Source organism: Copidosoma floridanum, unplaced genomic scaffold, assembly GCF_036245765.1.
Source record: "Copidosoma floridanum isolate Cflo_tuat_1 unplaced genomic scaffold, Cflo_Japanese_pri ptg000014l, whole genome shotgun sequence".
NCBI lineage: Eukaryota > Metazoa > Arthropoda > Insecta > Hymenoptera > Encyrtidae > Copidosoma > Copidosoma floridanum.
In genome coordinates, this window is record NW_028321891.1 from 1693119 (window position 1) to 1716090 (window position 22972).

A 22972-nucleotide genomic window follows, 5' to 3' on the forward strand; every position below is an offset into this window, starting at 1 on the left:
GCGCTACCGGTATTTGATTTTTATTGATTTTCTTATACATTCTTTTTTTAGTTCTACCCGCCGTGATAAACGAGAATGTAATATATTTTTGTAATGAGATTGCAGAGAAAGAGATGCATCAGCTCGTGAAAAATCGGTTGAAATTCAGCGCAAAAAGTGGACGTGTATAATACACCCAGAGTGACGCAGTCGTATAATATATAAACGACCGGTGCTTCTTCGATATACGAGTGTGTGTGTGTGTGTGTGTGCTGTACGTATACATACATTATATACCTAGCTGTTTATGTTATGACTGGCCAGTTTATGGTCTCAATCTGGGTCAGATACGGGGAGCTTGATAGCGGCGTTTATATAGCTCTTTCCGTTTTCTTCTTCGCTTCGAATCTTGGGCGCAGTGTGTATTTTTTTATTGTCCGGCGCGAACAGTACAGGTATGTATGTATACATGCGCAATCGATGCCCCCCTCCCGAGTAGGTATAAAAGCTCGCACGGCCCTTTGCCTCGTGCAAGTATAGTTGTACAACGGCGCGTATACTCGCGTGACGATCGGCTTCCTTTTCACCCTATATGCATATAGCCGCACGACGTGGTCGGTGCATAAATAATGCATGTCTCGAGAGCCCCTCCTTTCTCTTATTGCTGTTCTTGTGCCTCCACCCTTGCCTATACCATTCTTTTTCGAGTAAATGACGAAAAGAAAATTGGTCACCATCAAATGAAGAATAACTACGTGCTCCGTCTTTGCTCATCAAAATAAAGATAAATGTATATATATTTACGATACGTTGAGAAAAAAAAAGGAAAAAAGAAAAATATTAACAATAAAATTAACGGCAGCGCCTCTACGTTACAAGTATCCATACATATACGAGATTACGCAAGTAAATTTTTTTTCCCCCTTTCGCATAAAATATATCTTTGAGCGAGGAGGTATTTACAATTACGCGATATAGATTAGCATATCGATAGCTTGTAATTGAATTATCAGTACTCGCCTTACCTGCCGTATCGTATCTTCTGGGAATCCACCGCAGAGCGCGATAGTGGCGGCTCCGCGTACGGGTTGTACGGCTATATAGATTGACGGAAAAATGTTTATCCCACATGATCGCCGCTACCGTATATATTCATACTTCCTGGCATTTTCATTCCCCAACCAATTGACGAGCTCACCTTTCGCTACGCAAGTCTATTAATTTTGCAAATATTTGAAAGTTACGGGAATCACCACCAACCGACTGATAATACGTGTTTACCAGGCGCAGGTATATTCGGCGAGTCCGACAAAAGAAAGCTGCCTCGCATCCTCGTACTGTAAAGAAAACGTGGCACTTGATTTTTCATCGGAAGAGTATGGCTATCGGAGACGGGGATAAATCGCCGATAACCTCATTAGAGCGCGGATTAATTCAACCGAACCTACCATCAATAACGAGGCAGACGGAAAAACCGCAGGAACTACCGTAGCGACGGGCCAACCAGCCGCGGCACGTCAATTACACACGCGTAGACCGGTGGGCGGTAAAAAATCGCGGCTCTCCTTTATTTCGTCCCATTGACACCTGCGCCGTATCGGTAATTGATGCGCCCGTCCAATCGCGCACAGGAGCTAATTGATCGTCCCTATAATTGCCCCGAAGCCTCGTCCATCCTCGAATATCGGCACAGCGAATAGAGAGCAAAATCCCCCTTTAATCCTCCCTCGGCTCGCTGTATAATAAACACACGGGGTATTTATACGTATATTTTAATCAGGTGCCTCGAGTACACGGAAGATTATCGGCTTATCGGTGTGCACGCTATTTATCGACTGCTTGTACAAAAAAAGAAACCGGGACGTATTACGTACGAGGGCATATTGTATACATATTGATTGTTTTATTCCGGCGATCGGTATTTTCCGCGTCAAAGTATCGCGTTTCTCGATCGGCTCGGTGAATTATCGCCGCGGCGAAAAAACGTCGCGCGAAATATAACATTCCCGTATACGCGCGCGGGGACAGATGGAAATCGATCTCCCTTCGGGAGCCCTTTCCTCCCCCTCCCCCCTGCAGCAAACGAGTTCTCGAGACGGCGACCGTGAAACTCTCCCGCGCTCGGAATGTTAATGCCTCCCTAATGATGTAAACGGTGCTCGCGTAACTCGCGCAAAAACTACTTACTCTCCGAGTATATAATATACGTGCCGGGCGCAATAAGCCGAGCTCCTCACATATGGACGCACGCGCGTGTATGCCTTTCGCAATTATCGACACCTCGTCGTGGTGTGGTGGTTGTTGTAGCAGCGCTCGGGTGTAATTATATTGTAACGCGAGTTTCTCTCTCGTGAGGGGCTCCATAGATATTCCTTTTTTTCTCTCATTTACAAAAATAACAATCGTGTGCTATCACCTTGTCCACTTCTCGTATGTCCTCTCCTGACTTTTCCGAAGCTTCTTGGACTTCCGAAGCGATTTCCATGCTTTTTTGGCCGGAGCCGTGAATATTCATCGAAGAATCCACAACCTTTTTCGGAGCAAACGCAGCCAGCTCGCTATCGCTTCCTGCACGAGAATGGTCGACAGCAGCGAGATAGCAAAAATCAATGAGCCGGTGAGCCAAGGTGATACGCGCGCATCGCCGAAAGTGGAGCTCGGTTAATTTATAGACACGTGTTGTACTCGTGTATACCGAAAGTAGTTACGTAACATCAACGAATTGGGTCACGTTTTGACTAATGACGCGATGGCACGCCGTAGAATATGTATATATACACGTGTCTCAAAGGAGGAGAGCGACGGCCAAGGTTCGGCCATTCGAGGAGTATCGGTTGATGGATCGACCACCCGATCAGTTCTACATTATCGCCGAGGCGCTTCTCAATGCACGTAAATTCTTTTCTCTCTCGCTCGCGCGCTCGCTATACCCAATCGTTTCTCTATGGTAATGACGAATGGCGAGGATAATTATACCCGAAGAGCCTTGCAGCTGCGCGCCGCGCCTCGATGAAAATTCATCGGAATAATAATCCTCGATGTGCCGGTGGCCGCGTGTGTATAATATATGAATCCACGGTAATGATTGGCAATGAACGCGCGCTCGTGTGTATCACGATGCGCCGATGCGCGTTGATCGATTGTTATTGATCATCGAAATTATTTTTCTAAATTCATCTACGGTGACGCGTCACTTGCTTCCATGAAAATTGTCGTTAGGACAAAAAACTTTCTAATCTTCCCCGGGAAGCGACACAACAAACAGATTGTAGTGACACGTGGCCTCGTTGTGCATTCATCGCGAGATTAATTTGTCCGCACGTAGCTGTAGCACAAAAGGCGCCATCACCCATCAGTCCCCGATGGATTTGCTTTGCTCCCCCGTTCCTTCGGAAAACTCGTCACCTTCCCTCGCGAAAAAATCGATCGGAACATTGCTCGGAAGCTCGATACAAGCGCGAGCGTGTGTACAATCGAGTCTCGTTAAGTCCCCCCCCGGGAGTTCTATTGGCCGTGCCCAGGATTGCCTATTTAGAGATCATTTACCGAGCCATTCAGCGTTTCTCGTTGTCGATCGGTACTAGGTATGTGGGGCACTTTGTGGCATTCCCTGCGTCATCCGAGTCGTAAATCGGGCTGTACTTGTATTTACTACTGCGAGTACGTTGTTGTTGTATATACAGTTACGAGTTTCGTGCCAGTTGACTTGCCATTTCGAAGTATACCCAGTGTCCCCTATGCCGACAAACTTCGTACTGCTCCAACGTAAACCGGTGCTTCGAAAAATTAGCTCGACTCCCTGCGTATGCACTGATTGCCGATTGTGAGTTTACTGAGTGAAGTATGGGCTCGTGCTATATTTTGCTTTCCCCTTCGACTGTGTCAACTCTAGTCTCTTGTGTACTGATATCGGAAATGGTGATTAATAATAATTCAATAATTTCATCTCGGTTTTGGTCTTATTTACATGCCACTACTGTACTTTCGTGTGGACAACGAAATAGTCTATGGGATATCGGTTGCTCGGGCAAATATTTGAAAAACGCGTGGGTGCTGTAACAAAACTCGTGATTGTTGTACAACGTGGCTATAAGAAAAAATCAGCTTTGCAAAGCTCGAGCGAAATCCCCAAAACCTTCTACCGATCGTGCACATGCACTCCGAAAGCACACCGCGAAAGCCGTGGGAAAGCAATAACTCCACCGCCAGACGCAACAAAGCCCCAGTGAAGAAAAAAAAAAAAAAAAAAAAAAAAAAAAAGAGGGAACCCACACGCGCGCGCATCCAAAGCTACGGATAAAAAGCTTCTCCGAATCGAAAGAGCCGCGTCGCACGCGCTCCTCCACCGGTCCATACGAGTGTTTCACAAACAAGGCGTGCATGTGTACACGCATGTGTATAGGGAGGACACGCGTCCTGTCCTTCTCTCCCGTCTTTTCCTCATTACGCCGCCGCCAACCTGCACCTTATACCCTTGGCCGCCTCGTCTCCGCACCAGTACAATCAAGCAGGAGAAAACTCAGCCGATGACCTTCGAGCCACTTGTGTATACTGTTATAATATATGTGTATACCAGCCGTGGCTCTGCACCGACACTTTTACGCACTCGTTGGAATTACCATTTTCGAGAGTTTACTGCCGATGCCATTGAATATATAGATACGTTTGCTCGGCAATTTGTCCCGCACTCTGATAAGTCACTGAGGGGGAGACTCGAAAGTTTGACAAAAACAGGGTATAGTTCAATTTACGCAGCTTCGATCGACAACTGCGCGGTAGATGTGGAAAAAAAAAAAACCTCTTGTAAAATTCCTTAGATCGGTGTAATTGATAATCCAGGCATAGGTACAATATAAAAGAGGAGTAGAAAAGACGTTTGGGTATTTAAATCCATCGCAGCTTCGATTATTAAAAAGTAAAGTGGTCGGCAGTACCATCGAGAGATTTTCCTCCTCGAACGAAGATGACTCTCGCGCCGTGCGTGTAATGTATGCTAATTCGAGTGGATGACACGAGCTCAGTGGAGTCGTGTCGCGTAAACTATATGTTACCACACGCTCACAGCAAACAATTACATTAATCGCCCCCTTCCCTCCCCATCTTTGGAGTTCTCCGAACGCCACCGCGGGTATGCAGCTTCTCAATTAATTCCAAAGCACGCTAACGCTCGCGCCTCGAAAATTAACCCTTCGCGTGTATATGTACATACTACCTGCTCCACAGACGAGCCACATGAACACACGAGAGGTAAAAGTGGTAAAAATCGGCTTCCCTGGATAGCTCGTTTAATTGCCCCTTAGACTGTACACCGCGTACTACTGGCTACTTCGCGCCCCAACGGAAAGCAATTAGCGCGATCGTGATCTATACAGCCGAGAGTTACACTCGACTCTGCTCCCTTGAGATAATCATCGTAAGGAGAGGATACGTATAGTAGGTGCATGTGTATACATACTTTTAGGTACCTGCAGCGCAATTGAAAAATGTGTACATGCACGTGTAGGTACATAGCCATACGTACAAGTTTCGTCTCTACTCTCGCTCCCCTGCTCGGGATTTTCGTCGGGATAATCAATACTGGCCCTAGAAATGATAAGCCTATATAGCTGTTTGAGCACACCATCTGTATGTATACCCTCGAGATCGTTTTCCAATCATAACAATAGTTGGCTGCTCAGTGCTTACGTGTGGTAATCAGGTGGTGAATCACCATCGACGCATTTCTGCATACATAAATATATATATATATACCCTATACGCGGGCCCATCGAGTAAATAACCCGCTTAAGTTTGAAATATGGCGCAAACATTCCGCGCGCCACCAGCCGCCGGTGTTGGGCTAATGTGGAGGGAAGGGTCCGACATATACCCACCCTTCGGTCGAATAGCAAATAAAACTCAGATGATAATGGTATACGCGCAGCGCCGCGCGGCGTCCGCTCAATTAAAACCCCTCGCATCTAATTATTTACGAGTCGGGCACTTGTACACCATCACCCGAGTGCTCGGGACGCTCCGCGAACTTGGACGCTATGCGTTGTTGCTTCTCTTTTCTGCGGCGATAAGGAATTTCGCGTTATTGTAACCAGTTATCGTGTACATACCGTGACAGTGGTTTGTGGCTCGCATCAATTCGCCGTAGCCTCGGACTAATGTGCTCTTGCGCGCACTTGCATTATCGTTTTCCAGCTAATGCACCAGTTAACTTGAAACAAAAAAAAAACAACAACAACAAGCTCTGGTATTTTATCGCAAAAACACAGGGATGATTAACTTGTGAGTTATACATAATACATGTACAGGCCATTTCGGTATAGGTTATACTGTACACATGTGCGCGTCAGACATTCTGTTGTACGAACTGTTTTTTGCTTTTTTATAAAGTAGGTGTAGTTGGTCGAAACACCGCGTGAAATACTTACCGTAATTGAGTGGCATTAGCACACGCGAGCCCTCCATAAATGCGTGTGGGATCCTACTTATTTTCCGAAAAAATGTGTGAATAACAATGCGTAATCGGAGGGAAAAAGAAAACCACCACGAGATCACGGTATTTTGCACATCACGTAAACGTTTGCACTTTGTATAGGGGGAAAAAAAAAGAAAAGAAAAAAAAAAAAAAAACGCAGACACGCAAAGCGGCAAGTGTTCATCGCTGGGTGCAGCGCGTTCGCACCTCCTCTCTCGCGCACTTTCTCCTCAAAGAGATCATACATGCGCATCTCTCTCCCTTTTTACCCGCTGCAGAGCACACATTCGGGAATTCTTGTTTGTTCTCGTTCGCGGAATACCGATTACCGCTCTCGCGCTCCTTCCCCCCCCCCCCCGTTCTCGTCCTTTTTTTTTCGTAAACTGCTTTCGTCCTCCTTCTCCTCCTCCCCGAGAGCTCGAAAATGAGTAGGTGCGCGCGGCTACCAAATTAAAGAGGAGGTCTGACGCGCTGCGGGAAAATTAAGAGGGATGTACGAGCTGTGCGCGCCTCCCTCTTGGGCCAACATTAGGTATATATATACGGGCAAAGCCAGCATTTTTCGGGTTTTAATTTCGGGCTCCGCTATGATGATAATGCGAGAAATGAATTTATCCGATTCAATAACCCGTCCCTTTTTTTTCGGGGAACGCCGCTCTACACACTATGCTAGGTACATGACCCGCGACTATTGTTTTCGCTGCCCCTTGGATTGCACGGGATTGGCATTGGAAAATAAAGAAATAAAAGAAAATGAACGATGGAAAAAAAGATCCTATAAACTCGTGGTAGCGGCGCATAAGTAACCCCCTGGGCTGCTCTGGCACCGTAACACTTGAACTAATCCGCCCGAGCGGGAGGCTCGTCGTTGTGTATATTTTTTTCGCGGAGGGACGGCGCTCGCCGAAAAATCCCGGCAAACTACAGCAAAAACATAAAGGAAGCAGAGTGGATGGCGTCGCCGTGCTTGCAGAGAGAGAGAGCAAAGAGCGACGAGTTGGGCGGGGCGGTGCGCGCACCAGTCAAAACAAATAGCCCGAGACGTTTCAATCTCGGCGAGTAGTATAAGTGCAAGTGCAGTGCAAGGAGGCTCTCTTGAAAGGGAGTTCCGGGGTAGGTATGTATATATATGTATACCTATATACTCGTCACGCACTTTTGGGTGCATTTTATTGTTGCAGACCCACTTTGCGTTCACCGTGAAACGAGGGAAGCTTCAGCTTCCGGTGTGACAATGCCATACTTTTTCACGGCCACGCGAGATGTGGTCGAAATGGTAAATGCCCTTTTGACGATTCCTCAACCCCGAGTCCATGTAGTATACGCACAACCATATAGGAAAGTTTCCGTGTCAAGGCTCCCTTATCGATGAAAAAAGCGGTGTAATCCTCGAGTGATTCAATCATTGTTTCACCAAGTGCAGAGGTATACATATTGTTTCGTTGCCTCGTTTTGTAATTGCACCGCTCAACGGTGTGCCGATTACAAAAGAAAAATCGCAGTATCGCGAGACCGCGAATTGAATCGTCAGCTCGGGATATTCACCGGCGCGCCGAAAGGGAGTCTAACATTTACGACACACTCGCCGGTACGGGTAATTGATTGCTTGGCTTTGGAAGGTACGAATTATAATCACATTAGGAGCTTCGAGGTCTCTATCGGGGTAATGGCGCAGCGCGCGCCGTGAGAAGTCAATCGCAGGAGGAGGCAAAAATTCGTGGGGGAGGATGTTTTGGTTTTTCAAAATTTTTGCCTAAAGTGCGTCGATTAACTGCATGTACACGTTTCTTTTTTTTGTCACCCAACATTGGAACTTCAACGATGCGATATTGAATGTTATTTTGCCTTGTCCAACAAAAACACATTTAAAATTGCACATACACACATATACACTTGCAGTTGGGGCCGTCACTTAATCTAAATTTACGATTCGAGGCGAGCAATAAAATCTTTTGTCATGGTAATAAAATTTGAGTTGAAAACTCTCGGGTCTAGTCGTAGTCGCGCTGTTGTTAAAAAAAATTCTCGACTCTGCTTAATACTTTTTTACTGCACCGGCGAGCAGCTCGACAATGATAACAAAGTATACATTTCCCCTCCGCACCGTCCACACGCGTACGGAACTAGTATAATCCGTAATTGACTTGTTTTTTCGGAATTAAAAAAAAAAAAAAAAAAAAGAATCATCGAGCCATTCGTCTCGAAGTACATACTATAGACTAAGAGAAACATACGTATAATCGTCCTGAAAAGGCACCCACGCATCCATTTGAAGTAGAAGAGAAAGCTATACTATATGGGTCAAAAGTCAATTAGCGCGCGATTTCTATCGAAAAGAGAATCCGCGCGTATACTTACCTAATACTCAAATTATACAGAAGAGATAAATTCGCCTCTTCTCTCCTCCTCCTGTGGCATGCTTATATCAAAAATTTAATTTTCTTCGGTGTAGCACCAATGATTTTCCTACCACGACGATATGGCTTTGTTCTTTCGTTACCACAGGATTTCCCATTCAATTTTCCTCGAGTCTTTTATAGTACTATATCTTTCGAGGGTATACGCATACACTACAAAATATATATGATTACCCAACTCTTTAAAAAAGCAAACGCCGCGATGAATTAGCCTACATCTAAAGATTCACCCAATTATATTATTTTGCAAAGTAGGTACGGCCCAAGGGATGAAGGCACAGTTCCCAGCCAAGACCACAAAATTTGGGCACACCGCGAAAAAAACAACCCCGATTTAAGTTTGGGATCAAACACCCATAGACACCCCAGCACAGTGATGCTAACTTAACAGAAAAAAGTCCCAACGGAACAAATTGAGCCATTCTCTTGGCCTTTGTTTCTCTTCTCGCTGTACGTGCAAAATGCACTCGCCCGCAACGCGCACACACAGAAGCGGGACTCGTAAGGCCGACGTTTATTATCAGCCGCGGGCGATAAGGGCTCCACGTACCGAAGGACCTCGATATGTACGCGCTTTCTTGGAGGCTGTTGTTGCCGCACTTTAGCGCAAGGGTATACATATACTTGCCTCGAGTGGTGAATAATTTTTTCTTCATCTTGAATTTTACGCTCCTCCGCGCGACAATTGCTGGCTGCTCCCTATGGACACACGCAAATTGGGTATACCTATACGTTTTATCGAGAGACGTCGAAGAGATCGACTCCGGACTCTCGTTGCGCGCGTGCAATGTATATACGTATGGGCCCACCGATAGCCATTAAAAACGGCCATAAGAAAGAGCTACTGCCGCCGTCAGAGCCAAAGTGTGTATAGGCGCCAGCCGGGCAATGCGCGCACCTATTGCTACTGCATACAAAAAAAGTCGTCGTTTAAAGAATAACGTCCTATGCTGATCCCGCGAAATGGCCTACACGGAATTATATCGGGGGGATGGTGTGTTTACACGCGAGTAAATCACGCGGTCGAAACTGCTGTGAAAAGGCGTTGGGAAGCCTATAACGCCGATAAGTGTTGTTCGGTAACCAACGTTGGACGCGTCGCCTTCGACCGGCACTTGAGTTGTTTTTGCATTCTCGAAATTATTCGGCGAGATAATCGAGATGCCGCGTCATGCCTCTGTATACGCGGGGAATAATAGGAACGAAGGAGGGGGAAAAAAAAAAAAAAAGAAAAACAGAGCATAGCGGAAGAAGCAATGACGTGCCGTAAAAGTATGCAAAGTGTGGAGCGTACGTGGGAGTATTTACGGTCGCGAGGGATTTTTCGCGATCCCGAACTCTCTGGCGAAGAGAAACGTGTTAATTTGGGACTTTTTTTTTTTTGTCGAATAATCGTATTCTTGGGAATTTTTGGTAATATACATGTAGGTATAGCAGATAGCGAAAGGCCGAGGCATCGGTGCAATTCAAGGCTGCTTCCTCAATGGCTGGCTCGCATGTGTACGCGCGTTCGAGGAATCGAGGTGTATATTCTCGGGGGGCCACCCGGGCTCGTGTTAATTACGCTCGCGCAAATTATTACACGCTAAAAGCCCGAAATTTCGGGCCCATGCGCCTATATATACACGTGCGGGGAATCTCTGAAAATTATGATTATACATACATACCCGGGGTGTACCTATTAGGTCGAAAGTGTCTTCTCGCCTGAGTTGTTGTCCGAGGCACGCGCGCGTGCGCTCGTGCGTGTGTGCGTATCGCCGAAAATACGGACGAGCCCCCCGTGTCCGTTCGTCGACGTGTGTGGGTCTTCCAAGCAAACTATAAGAGTCCTTTTTTTTTTTTTTTTTTTTTTGCTTCATCTCCATACTTTCACCTTTTTTTTCCTTCCCGATGTTTTTACTCTTCTTGACCCATCAGGCATCGATCCGTCGAGGCGTGAGTATATATATATATTTTAGCGCTGGACCTCCGTAAAACATCCAAAATTTGCTCATCGCCACTTAATGCCATCAAATTTTTACCTTAATTTTTTCACGCTCAAAGTACATATTGTACACCAATGAACCTTCATTAGAAATAAATAAAAAAAAAAAAAAAAAATACACGCGGGTACCAAAATCGCAGCCCCGTATATGAAAGAGCAAAAATATATCAACCGTCGGCGGACTACCCTGTATAGGTATGATAATATATATATATACTTGCCACTGGTACACACCGGCCATAAACTTAACGGCTTGTTATATACGCGCGGCAAAAACCGCCTCTTTATTTTTCGCTGCCGAGGAATGAAATCGAAACAAGCCGATGTAACGAAAAGGCGTCGCCCGCGTACCTATTATAATTTTGCGGGATCGCCGGAAGCCCCCCCGATTAGCGCCGGCTCCTCGACACGGGTGGGCGTTTCTTAATTAGGCTCTCTCTCTCTCGTATATGCATACACACGCGAATCCCGCGGTACCAACGCGTGCCCGCGCAATGAACCAGAAGCCTTTCATCTCGCCCGTGCATCCGGTGACCCTTTCTCTCTCTCTCTAAATTTACCAAATTCCTCAATAACGGAGAAGGAAAAGAATAATACTGTTCAAAGCCTTTCATCGACACGCCGTATATATCGTAGAGAGCGGGAGAAGTTTTAATTTCTTTTTTTTTTTCCTGGGGCGACGCGTCGATTGCTCGAGCTTGAAAAACCCGGCGGCTCGGGTGGGCCACCGAGGACGTGTTCATTAGGTGGGTACACGTACAAGCTACTCCGAAAAATGGGCGGGACGCATCGTTTGCGGTCCTTATGAGCTCGGTAGCATCGATTAATTGGACACTGCAGGGAGAGCCCCGCAACTTGCACGCACATACATACATATATGCACGATAAACCTGTACGACTCTAATTTCTTTTTCCCTTCCAATCGGGTGCACTGCACTGTCTTTCGATGGCTCTCTTTCGCCTGATTGGATGGTATAGGCAAAATCTCGCATCCGCGATACCGATAAAAATGTAAAATCGATACACTTTACCTCATTTCGAGCTGTTTATCCGTAAACTTGGCACAGTACGTGGTATACCGTCGTAAACAACAAAAAAATTGAGAACGGCTCAGGTATACCGCAATAAGCGTGCAGTTAAAAAAAAATTCAAGCCTGTGAGACACGTTGACGCGCTGAAATATCGTCCACGTATAGAGGCATCAAACGATCCGAGGGACAGGCGGGATGATAATTTTTCCGGTGCATTAGTTCGAGGAGTCACCACCTTCGAGCGCGGCTCCCATTTGTCACGAGCGGAGGGAAAAAGGAGAAAAAGAAGCGCATATACCGATCACACCTGTCGGCCGTAGTGGGATAATCCGTCGTCGACAGTTTCGTATATATATATATGAGCAGGCACATCGAGTTAATCGGGCTGTCGGCGTTGATTTGCGAAAAGCCGCGAAGGATCATCCGGGCGATCGGAGGTGACGTTAAAAGCAGTAGGGCGGACAGTTGCTTCGGCGAAGGACCGCCGCGGGGGATACATATATATATACCTTCGCTCTCTCGAGCGCGTGTCACTCTGGCAGGGGCCTTTCCTTTTTCTTTCTCACCTCCGATGGAACACAAGCCGCAGCTCACCCGGGGATAATCGAGCTCGAGCTGCTACCGCTTGCTTGGGGGCTTCTTTTTTTTTCATTTGGCGACTCTGACTCGATCGGAACGAGAAAAAAAAAAAAGCGAGATCCATCCGAGATCTTGATCTCTAACTTGCTGTTCAACATCTCCGGTTGATGTATGGAAAAATATAGTTTCCAGGAAAATTCTATGCTTCCGTCACTCAAATTTACTAATTATATTCCTACGTTTCATCTAATAGTTACTGACACATTTGCAAATAGGTGTAGCGTGAGCTCCCTTAAAAGACATCAAGTCAACACGGGGAAAAAAAAATTAATAAAAAATGACAGTGTTAAATTGGTAATCTGGCACTGTTTGGTCGAATGGAGGCTTTTTACTATTTTAACAACAATTTTTAATGAATAGAAATGATTGCCCAAAAGGTAAAAACCGTCTAGACGACACAGTGGTATCAAATGACAATTCCAGCACAGTAATTTTAATCAATTGTTTTTATCTCGGTGCATGTATTGTAAACAAACAAGTAATATCACGTATGAGAAAATTTAGCTCCTCGCGCTGTCTGTATCGATGCTGTGGACAATAAAGCAGATCAGGGGAGACGGCCAATGAGCGTCACTTTAGCGCACGCAATACACGCCTCTCGGCGCCCTGCGCGTCAAAGTCACCCACCATCACGAGCACGCGTCGAGTGGCCCTCACTCGCTCGCACGCACCTCTTCTCTGACATTTTATCAATTGAGCGCTCGATCGGCGAATAACGTCCCTGTCAATCGAGGGCCTCCCGAGCCGAGAAAGTATATACACGTATATTTACAACGTGTACGTATACCGTATAGATGCAGCTATTTTGTTTGCGTGACCTGAAAAGTTGAAAAATAAAAGCTCGAGAGAGAGAGAGAGAGAAACACGGACTAGTGGATAGTGATGTGCCGGCACGTGGATTAGTATATACACCTTATCTGACGATCGATTGAAATTCGTTTGATGTATAGAAATGGATTTTAGGTCACGACGATGATAAGTACGGCTCTCTTTTATAGCGTTACAATAAAACGTAGATTCCCGTACAGGTATATTTTACAGCGAACAAAATATCAACGAAATTCAATGGGGGAAAAAAAAAAACACAATTACAGACGTAGCGTACACAATACCGAAACGCCATAAATTACAGTTAGAGGAGAAGCGGGTGACTAAAATTCAATCGACGGCAGATGAGGAGGAAAAAAGAAGAAAAAAAGCCTCACAAATGGATCTGCTGAACAACTCGTTGACTCCCGTCGTCGCCCCGATAAAATGATTAGCCACCGGCGTCGCTCAATTAACGTGCAAAAAGACACCACAGTCGACGAATCGCGGCGACGACAGGGAACAATAAAATTCACGCTCTTCCGATACACACGCACAAACACAAACACACCGGCTCTTTGGAACTATGAAAAAAAAAAAAAAGATCCTCCCCCATTCACTCCTCGTCAAGCTTTTTTCGCCGTACTCTCAACCCCCTCGGATGACGGGGGGGCCAAGAACAAGCCGAAACTCCTCGTCTCGGGTTGACGACCCACATAAGGATCACCGCTTTAAACCCAATAACCCTGTAGGTATATACACACGAGGAGGCAGCATCGCGTGTAAGTATAACACGTTCCCGCGTATGAGTCAGAGCCGAGGTGGAGGCGAGCCGGGGGGGGGGGGGAATCCGCACAAGAGCTCGCGCGAGTCGCACTTTTAGGGCGCTTCGTACCTACTCTCTCTCTCTCTCGTTGTCAGATACAGTCTGTTCCAGAAGATCAAACACCAAAGAACTCTTCGTACCCAAAGCCGCTCTGGACATATTCAAAACTTCATTCACTGTCGCAGCGGCCAGAGAATGGAACAGGTTACCTGTCAGCCTCCGTATGAGTTTCTCTAGACTCGGCTTCAAGCACAGACTATTGGATTTAATTCGATCACGAGACAACCGGCTACACGATCCTTAGTCTATAGTCGATTAATGCTTATACTTATTACTTTTATTTATTTTTCAATTCATTCAATTATTTTTTTCAATTTTAATTTTGCTTCACTTTACTTTGTTTTTCTGCGCCATTGTTTATGCTGACACATATTTTTGCTGCTATGCAGCTCTAATGTATCAATTTCTTTGTCTGATATGTACTAACCTTGTCAAGGCTATTCTGGGACTATGGCCCTTAGCTTAATAAATCTAAATCTAAAAAAATCTCTCTTTCTTTTTCTCAAGGTGTGGGTATATACGCGCGTTGGTTGGTACACACAACGAGACGACGAGGCGCGCCTGCCTTATCTGTTCTCTCTCCGCAGGGATATCGATCGAAGGGGGGGCCGCGACCGCGCTTGTTGTCGCCCCCGCCGCTGTTTGCCGATTGACCACGAAACTGCACGGAGAGGGAATTTACGGGTTTATCGCATGGAGGGTATCTGGCTGTTAGCGCATGCAGCCTCCCCATGCGTCTAAAACGCGAAGCTGATGCGCTGGATGCCAGCCAGTGCTTGTGTTAAGGCCCGTAGAGTGTTACATGCTATCAACACATGTGAGTACACGGCTGCGAACCAAGAAAAGCCGTAGCCGAAACTCATCGACTATGTCCGAGCTGAAAACGCAAGGAGCATGATGGGTTTAACGCATGGTGGCTCTTGCGTTTTGGGTATCAGCTGATGGTTGGCGCAAGAGTCTGCTATATACGTATATGTATACACGTTATGCATATATGATTCTCATAGCCTTTCGATTCTTTCCAATGTACTAAGTGCAGCAATTTTGAGATGTGCATTGTGTACGAGTGACAAACGGTGTAACAGCTTATGCATCTCATCGCAAATCATTTAATTTGGTACGTAAGTATATAAAGATGATGCATTCGCACAAAATTTTCAATGTTGTGGTATTTCTAACCAAAACATCAGAAATAAGTTTACACACATATGTGTATATATATAAACATACATATATGTACGTTAGAATAGGCAGTAATAATTTATTTGTCAAATATTTATTAAGAAATATCTTATTGCAACAATACTTATCTTGTGTCAGAAACGCAAACGTAAATTTTGAGTACGTCAACATTTATTTTTCCTTCATTACATGCAGCAGAAACAAGCGAGAAAAAAAGAAAGTAAAAACTTCCTATATTATACAATTTTTTATTTTGTTACATTAATTAAAATTTTTTTTCCTTTCTAAAACTTGCATAGCGTTTAAAGTTCATACTTGTAACACATTTTCATATGTAATACTTAAAAGAACAGAAACAGCGTTAAATGTATACATATTTACATGTATATATACATATATAGCATATATATATAGGCGCTCGCGCCTCGTGCCAACGCCGCCAACTATCAGCTGATACCCAAAACGCAAGAGCCACCATGCGTTAAACCCATCATGCTCCTTGCGTTTTCAGCTCGGACATAGTCGATGAGTTTCGGCTACGGCTTTTCTTGGTTCGCAGCCGTGTACTCACATGTGTTGATAGCATGTAACACTCTACGGGCCTTAACACAAGCACTGGCTGGCATCCAGCGCATCAGCTTCGCGTTTTAGACGCATGGGGAGGCTGCATGCGCTAACAGCCAGATACCCTCCATGCGATAAACCCGTAAATTCCCTCTCCGTGTGCTCTTCAAAATTGCAGGGCTCGTCTCCTTCCCCCCCTCCTTTTTTTTTCTCTCGCTGTGTCCTCTCTAAAAGATCCCGAAATCAAAAGGCGAGCTCTCGTTGACCGAAGCGAGCCGGGCGGTCACGCGCTTTCCTGGTACACAACACACATGGATGTATTATGTACACGGAGAGCACACAATGGAGCGCGATGCGTGAAAAACGACACGAACTGACCTTCTTAAGAAGTGCGCGGATTTTGCCTCGTCAGCCACCACCGGCGGTATATACTTATGTATACGTGTGTATACACAGCGGTGGTGATGGTTTTGCGTTACCGCTTCCCCTGACCCTCACTCGCGACGATTATTTTTCTCTCATTGGGCACACTTACTTGCAAGCACTGTCATATTCCGGCGAGATTGTTTTCAATTTCAGTGAGCATATATATATTCACTACCATCGGCGTACAGGCGTTTGGGCTGACCATTGGGAGACTGCAACTACTTGTATTATTACTTATTGACATCAAACATTGCCAGGAGTCGTTTACCGAGCTAATGTTGTTCGCCCTCGGTTTTGTTGAGCGTTTTTACCGAATACGCATGCACAAAAAAGACTGTACGCTTCGATTGTAACTCCGCAGTTTGTGTACGCGTTTCGAGGAAGAAGAGAAAGAGCAGTCGAGTACAATTTGTCGACAATGTTTTCAACGAGAGAGAGCGGGTTGATCGTGAAACGGGAGCCTTTTCTCTTTCTTTCTCTCCTTCCTGGTTACGTACATACACACGTACCCTTTTTGAGATTTGCCCGAGAGAGCAGCTACGTGATCCGATGGTCAAACAAGCCTCGCCTCAAACGGGAAGATGAATTGTTTCTCGCTCGCCCCACGATTTTCTTACGAGAGCGAATTTCTCGGTGTAATCTTAGACGCCTCAGCTGAACACATGCTTCCTCAGCACTTTCGATGGCCCGTTGTCTATACTTACCGGAGCACCTATATACCATGTGCAATTACCGTGATTATGTGTCAGTGGGTGTTGACAATAAAGGGACAAACGAGCATCATTATTTATACGTATGTCAACTGTACGGGTATGACACGCGTTCGTCGCAATGATACCAAACTCCAAACAAGGGACCGATTTCTGAATGGGCCGTGGTTTCTTGAATTGATACGGCGACCTGCCGTGAGGCATGCTGTACATCAAATCTTCGAAGGACCGGTTAACAGGATTGCTTACTGAAAATAAACACCAAAAGTATATAGCTACGGAGCTCGATTGTCACTCGTAAGTGAGCTTTTAATACGTCAAATTCGCTTCGGTATATAAAAATCAAGAAAGTCCTCCGAGGACGAAAAAACGATGACGCAGCGCATACCAACATAACGAATAAAAGCGTACATATCTATATGATCTCTTAAACGGCACCGCTGTATATATGTATATACTCTTTTCGATCCTATCGGCAAATGGATCGGTAGGCGCCGATCTCTCTCTGTACGTACGTGCAGGTCTTCCACCCGCGATACTGAGGCTGCGCCACTGCACTTGCATTCCGTCTTGCTTTCACGTCAGCGATTTTAATTGCCCGATCGTTCCGGCCGATGTTTCTTCGAATTAGTCGCAGATCGGGGAAAAATCGCATTATGACGCGCGAGACCGACTCGCTGTAAATGAGTCGAGAGACGAACAAAAAAAGGAGCAAAGGCAAGTGTTTAATAAAGTATAGGGAAGGCATCATACGGTATATATGTATATTATATCGGAACAAAATGAAGATTAACAGCTCACCGGCTCGACGACTCGTATATAATTTACTTATTGCGTTACGTTTACGGGTTTTTTAAGTGCTGCTCGCCGACCGTGTACGCCCGAGCTCTGATAAACCGTCCCCGATTGGAATTCTTTTTCCTCCTCGGCGGGTTGTTTGGTTTATCGGACGACGCGCGCGTGTCCCTCTCTTCCCAGGACACCGACGAGTTTTTCCATTATCGCACGCACAGAGGATGGAATCCCGTAAAACTCAATTAACCGCCGTGGCGACTTTCGACCCGCATGGATTTATATTATACTTTCACAGATTACTCGGACCGATGGAAATGAATGAAAAGTAGCCATACACGTGAATGAATGAAGCTCGAGATAAGAGAGTAGTGTATTGTTCACGCGTAAGGGAATAGATGCGCCGACGAGATTTTTCCTCCTAAGAGAGAAAAAAAGTTCCATTTATGGGGTTGTTGCGCAACGGGCCCGCGACAGCTGTCGTTCATCCGAGGATATATTGTATCCTTGCTGCTCTTTCTCGTTTCTCTTTTGGAATGCGAGTTCGCCGTCGACAAGCTCCCGGGTTGGCGAAACGAAAATTCAAATCGATTACTCGATTAATGTATCTCGTTATATATGGTGTCGGAGGGGAGGCGCGAAGTCGTAAATATTATCCATCGGCTCGAGATGTCGTGAATTTGAATCGAAGCCACTTACGGATCGCACTCCGCAAAACGTCGTTACCGGGCCTCTGTATATACACACTCAGCGCCCGAGACGCGAGACGAGAGCAAGAAATCCCGCGGCGCCTGCTCCGCTCGACTTTTTTTTTTTTTTAATTTTGTTTCCTTCTTGTCCCCCCTCGACACTTGACGCGCGATGACTCGGGCTCTCTCGCTTGTGGTTTTCCTTTTGCTTCCTCGGTCACGTCAACGGGGACGTTACACCTCAGCGTGATGGTTGTTGAAGAAAATTGAGCGCGAAAAATGGCTCAATCACCGCGAAAACACCAATTTCGTTTCTCACGCGCTCCTTGGAGTTAATCGAACGACCACTCATTGAGCACGTAAAAACCCAGCCCCTCCAAAGAGAAGCACGAGAACTGTCCCTGCCTACTTCCGATCATCATCATCATTATCGTGATCGTCATCGTCGGAGCGTCTTCAGGGGGACTCGCACGCGAAAATCGAGCCATCTAAGGCTTCGCTCGGCGATACACTCGCCCCGGGTAATCGATACTCGAGTGTATATGAGAACCCCCCTTTGGGGTGGGTAGACGTGTGCGAGAGTGAAAAAAAAAAAAGCTGAAGAAGGCAAGGGGGAAACACGGAGCGCCAACTTGGAGGCGAGAGCACGAGAAATTAGATTCCACGAGCTCAGAGACAACGGGACGCACCTACACACGGGATAGCCAACTTTTATTATATCGGAAATTAAAAGCTCTCGTCCCTTTGAACTCTGTGTAATGTAAACTTTAGCATCAGCCGAGGTGAAGAAAATATACAGGTATACCCCATGTATGGGAGCAAGGTCATGACAGATCACCATCGAAATCCAAAGCGGGTATCCGCGTGACTAACGCAACCCTCATAAATACACACCGCAACGGGATCACCGAAGGACCTTCCATCGGTTACACGCTCGCGGTGCAAAGGCCTCACCACACGTATATATGTATATCACACGTAAGGCATCGGAGAGCGAAAGTTTCGCCACCGAGCGTCTATCCTATACACATGGTTGCACCGATTAATAATTAGCTCCCATTTGTCCGCGCGGCAGCTCACTCGTACTTTCGGCGATCGCTCGCCGATCCGTGGCGAAATCCATACGTGCACATATACCTCGACGAGGAGAAGACCACGTTTTTCTCCTTTCCCCGATATTTCACGAGGGATCCCCCGGTACATGCTAATGACCGCTGTTACTTGGCTCACGGTGTGATGCGTATATTATATACGAGCTTGGGTGTAATATAGCGGCGCGTTTGCGTAACGCGAAATTTCCGAGCGAAAGGGATCGATGCAACGTGTTGCTAAACAGCTGGTATAGATAATAATGCCGAGGTATAAGGTTCGGAAACAAGGATCGGGAGGCACAATAGCAGTTCCTCGGGTTCCCGGAAAGTCACGGCTGTTGTCATTGAATGCGCCTAATATGCACTTTGTATATATATTATACTTTTGGCGAAAACTATTGGTATATGACAGCAGTGGCCCACCACCGAGAGACAAAACTCGAAGAGCTAAGGGGGGGACAGATCCATAACCGCAGAAATTTACTACCTCCCGTGTGTCCGGAGGCAGCCTCGGGTGAAAGGAGGCCGAAATAAAAGGTAGGGGAAAAGAAAGCACCGCCAAACAACCCTTGGGTGAAAATTTTTCCCCAAATAATAACATACATGTTGACCGCGACAATGCCCCGCGCGTAAATCTCTCTTTTTGTGGTGTATATATGTATACGTAGGTCGCGTTCGACAAATTGAGGCTCCCGTGCGTGTTGCATTGTTCGTGTATGTGCGAGGTGGCTCGTGTTTTCGGAAAACCGGGCTTATTGAAAAGGCGTACGAAATATTTTTAATATTATTGTGTCGCGCGTGAAAGGCTCCCCGAGACCCCGAGCGAAAGCAGTTTTGCGCCTTTAGAAACGATGAGCCGGATATGCTCTCGTGATATTTGCTCTCGGCCACGAAAATACACAAGCACCGCCATACGGAGAGTCCATAGAGTGGAAAGTGATACGTATATATGTATATACCTGTACCCCCCGAGTGACGGTATATATTATATTATATTATATTGTGTGGGTGCCGGAGTATTGTGCTCGTGTATATTATAATGTTTCGCTTGAGCGCCGGTGTGTGGGCATATTTTCCGGAAACCCATGGGAGAAAATTGGTGGGCAAATGCTCCGAGACAAAGCGATAAATTTCCGAGTTGGTTGCGTCGCGCCACGATCACCGCCTCCTCTCCCCGAGAGTTTGATTTCAAGGAAGCCGGACGGCCCTGGTTTTGTCGCCAAGTGGATACACGCTCCGAGCGATCGCGACCTCGTGGGGCCCCTCGAGTGCTCCTCCACTCGAGACGACGCGCAGAGAAACTTTGGTCCACGCGAGCGCAAACACATACGCGTCGAATTATCAATATTTCTCGGTGCGTCCAAAGTTTTTTTTACCTCCCCTTCCATTCATTACGTACAATACTTGAGCACTTTATTGTACGGATGAACAAGTACGCGCGCACATGGTGATGATTGCTTTGATCGAAGGAATAGTACCTATACTGTAGTGACTATGTTTACACAACCCGTGCATGGCAAAAATTGGAATAATGAGTGTGGGGGTGTATACGAAATGATCTTTGCGAAACTCTGAGAGAGAGAGCTCCGACTCATGTTGTATGGACAAACTGCGAATAGATGCGAAGAGAGCGTTTATATTATTCACCTCGACGAGCTTGTGCGATAAAACGCAGTTATGCAGCGACTTCCCATTCTCTCTCGAGCCAAAGCGCTATGGACCTATGAAAAAGTACTTTTGTCAGTTCGTGGAAAGTCGAAAACTCTCGTGTACTTGAGGAGATCATTAAATTTCGTATCGCGCTGACGATTAGATGTTGCCGGCGTTCGCTGCAGGTGCTATAAGATGGGGCCATGAGTCCCAAGTCCGGGATGGGACTAGCGAAAGGCCGTGAGTGCTTCCATTGGGTTATTCCCACGTATACTTACGTATGTAGCTCGTCGTATGTGGCATGCAAAGCTCCTGCAAAAATCATTTGGGTGACATTATGTAACAAGATGCAAATGACTAAATGTTTGTTTCCTTTGAAAAAAAAAAAAAAAAAAAACATCTTCGCATTCCTGGGGTTTTTTTGGCGCAATAGGCTCATTCTTCGCATTTTTCGTCCACTCGCACGCATCGGTATTCAATGATTCTTAGGAATGCTTTGATTTGACAGGCACTCAAAATTCCTACATCAGAGAGTATCAAAAATTTGCAAATCGCATGCATCAACATTCCGCAAAAACAAATTAAGTACACACACTTGAGAGTCTACTTTTGTTCCCGAACGCGTATAAATATAGCGCCTAATCTAAAATATTCGACCTTGAATTATTTACACTTGCCTTTTTTTTTTTTTCTTCCGTGACAGTAGCCACATAAGTAGACATGTGGCGAATGCTGTTTGTTTCTCCCATGCGTGTGCAAAAATACCGGAAATACCGGATTTATTTTCCAAATGCACGCAGATATTAGTGTAATGTTTAATCAAACATTTCGCGCTGCACACAGTTACGACACTTGATTCTTGTCTCGAAAAGCCTCGTATATTTAGACAAATTATTTAAGCAATTCACATCAACAACATTTGGCACTAATGAATTTACACACTAATGCATGTGACAGCACAAATTGGGGAAAAAAAAAAAAAAATCATAGGTACACCACATCTCTGTTGAGAAACTACGTTTCGTTGAGACTCATCACTTGCATCATCTATTCCATTTCAAACAAAATCAATACCGATCGCCGCTGATCGTATCTCATTATGTACTGCTTGATGATTGCTGTATATTCTCGGATTTCCGACGAGCAAAACAATGTCGATACACCAATAATCAATGCACGAGGCGCATTCAGTAGTAGTAGACACTCGGGCGCAATTAAGCCCGACAGAGAGAGACAGTTTCAGCTTCTCAGCATCGAAGCGAGCACACATATAACGATTTTGATGCATTACGCCTATACTACTCCCGTTCCCTATATATCCTCGCGCGCGGAGTATGATCGAGTGCGCCCGAGAAGAGTTTTCCAGGATGCATTTCAAGGTATATATAGATATAAGGCTCACGTGGTGGCGGCGCCGAGTGAGCGGCTGCCTACATATGTATACATGCAGTGCGTCCTATACCTGTATCTGCTGCCTGCGGGATACCCTTCCGACTTGTATGTCGTACGTGTGTGCAAGACGATGATTTATACCGAGAGCAAGGATATCCGACGGATTTGCCGATTTTACTGTCCATGCCTCGGCTCCCGCGTCCACTCTTGGAGCTTCTTGAATTTCCTTTTAGCCATTAATTGATTCTCGGCCGATCGATGAGC

At 45.9% G+C, this 22972-nt stretch overlaps 1 protein-coding gene across 3 annotated transcripts in view; it reads left to right on the forward strand.

The window, feature by feature from the left end:
• The window catches only part of LOC106646811 (uncharacterized), a 113793-nt gene that overhangs the window by 77330 nt on the left and 13491 nt on the right, over window positions 1-22972 (forward strand). The window lies entirely within an intron of this gene.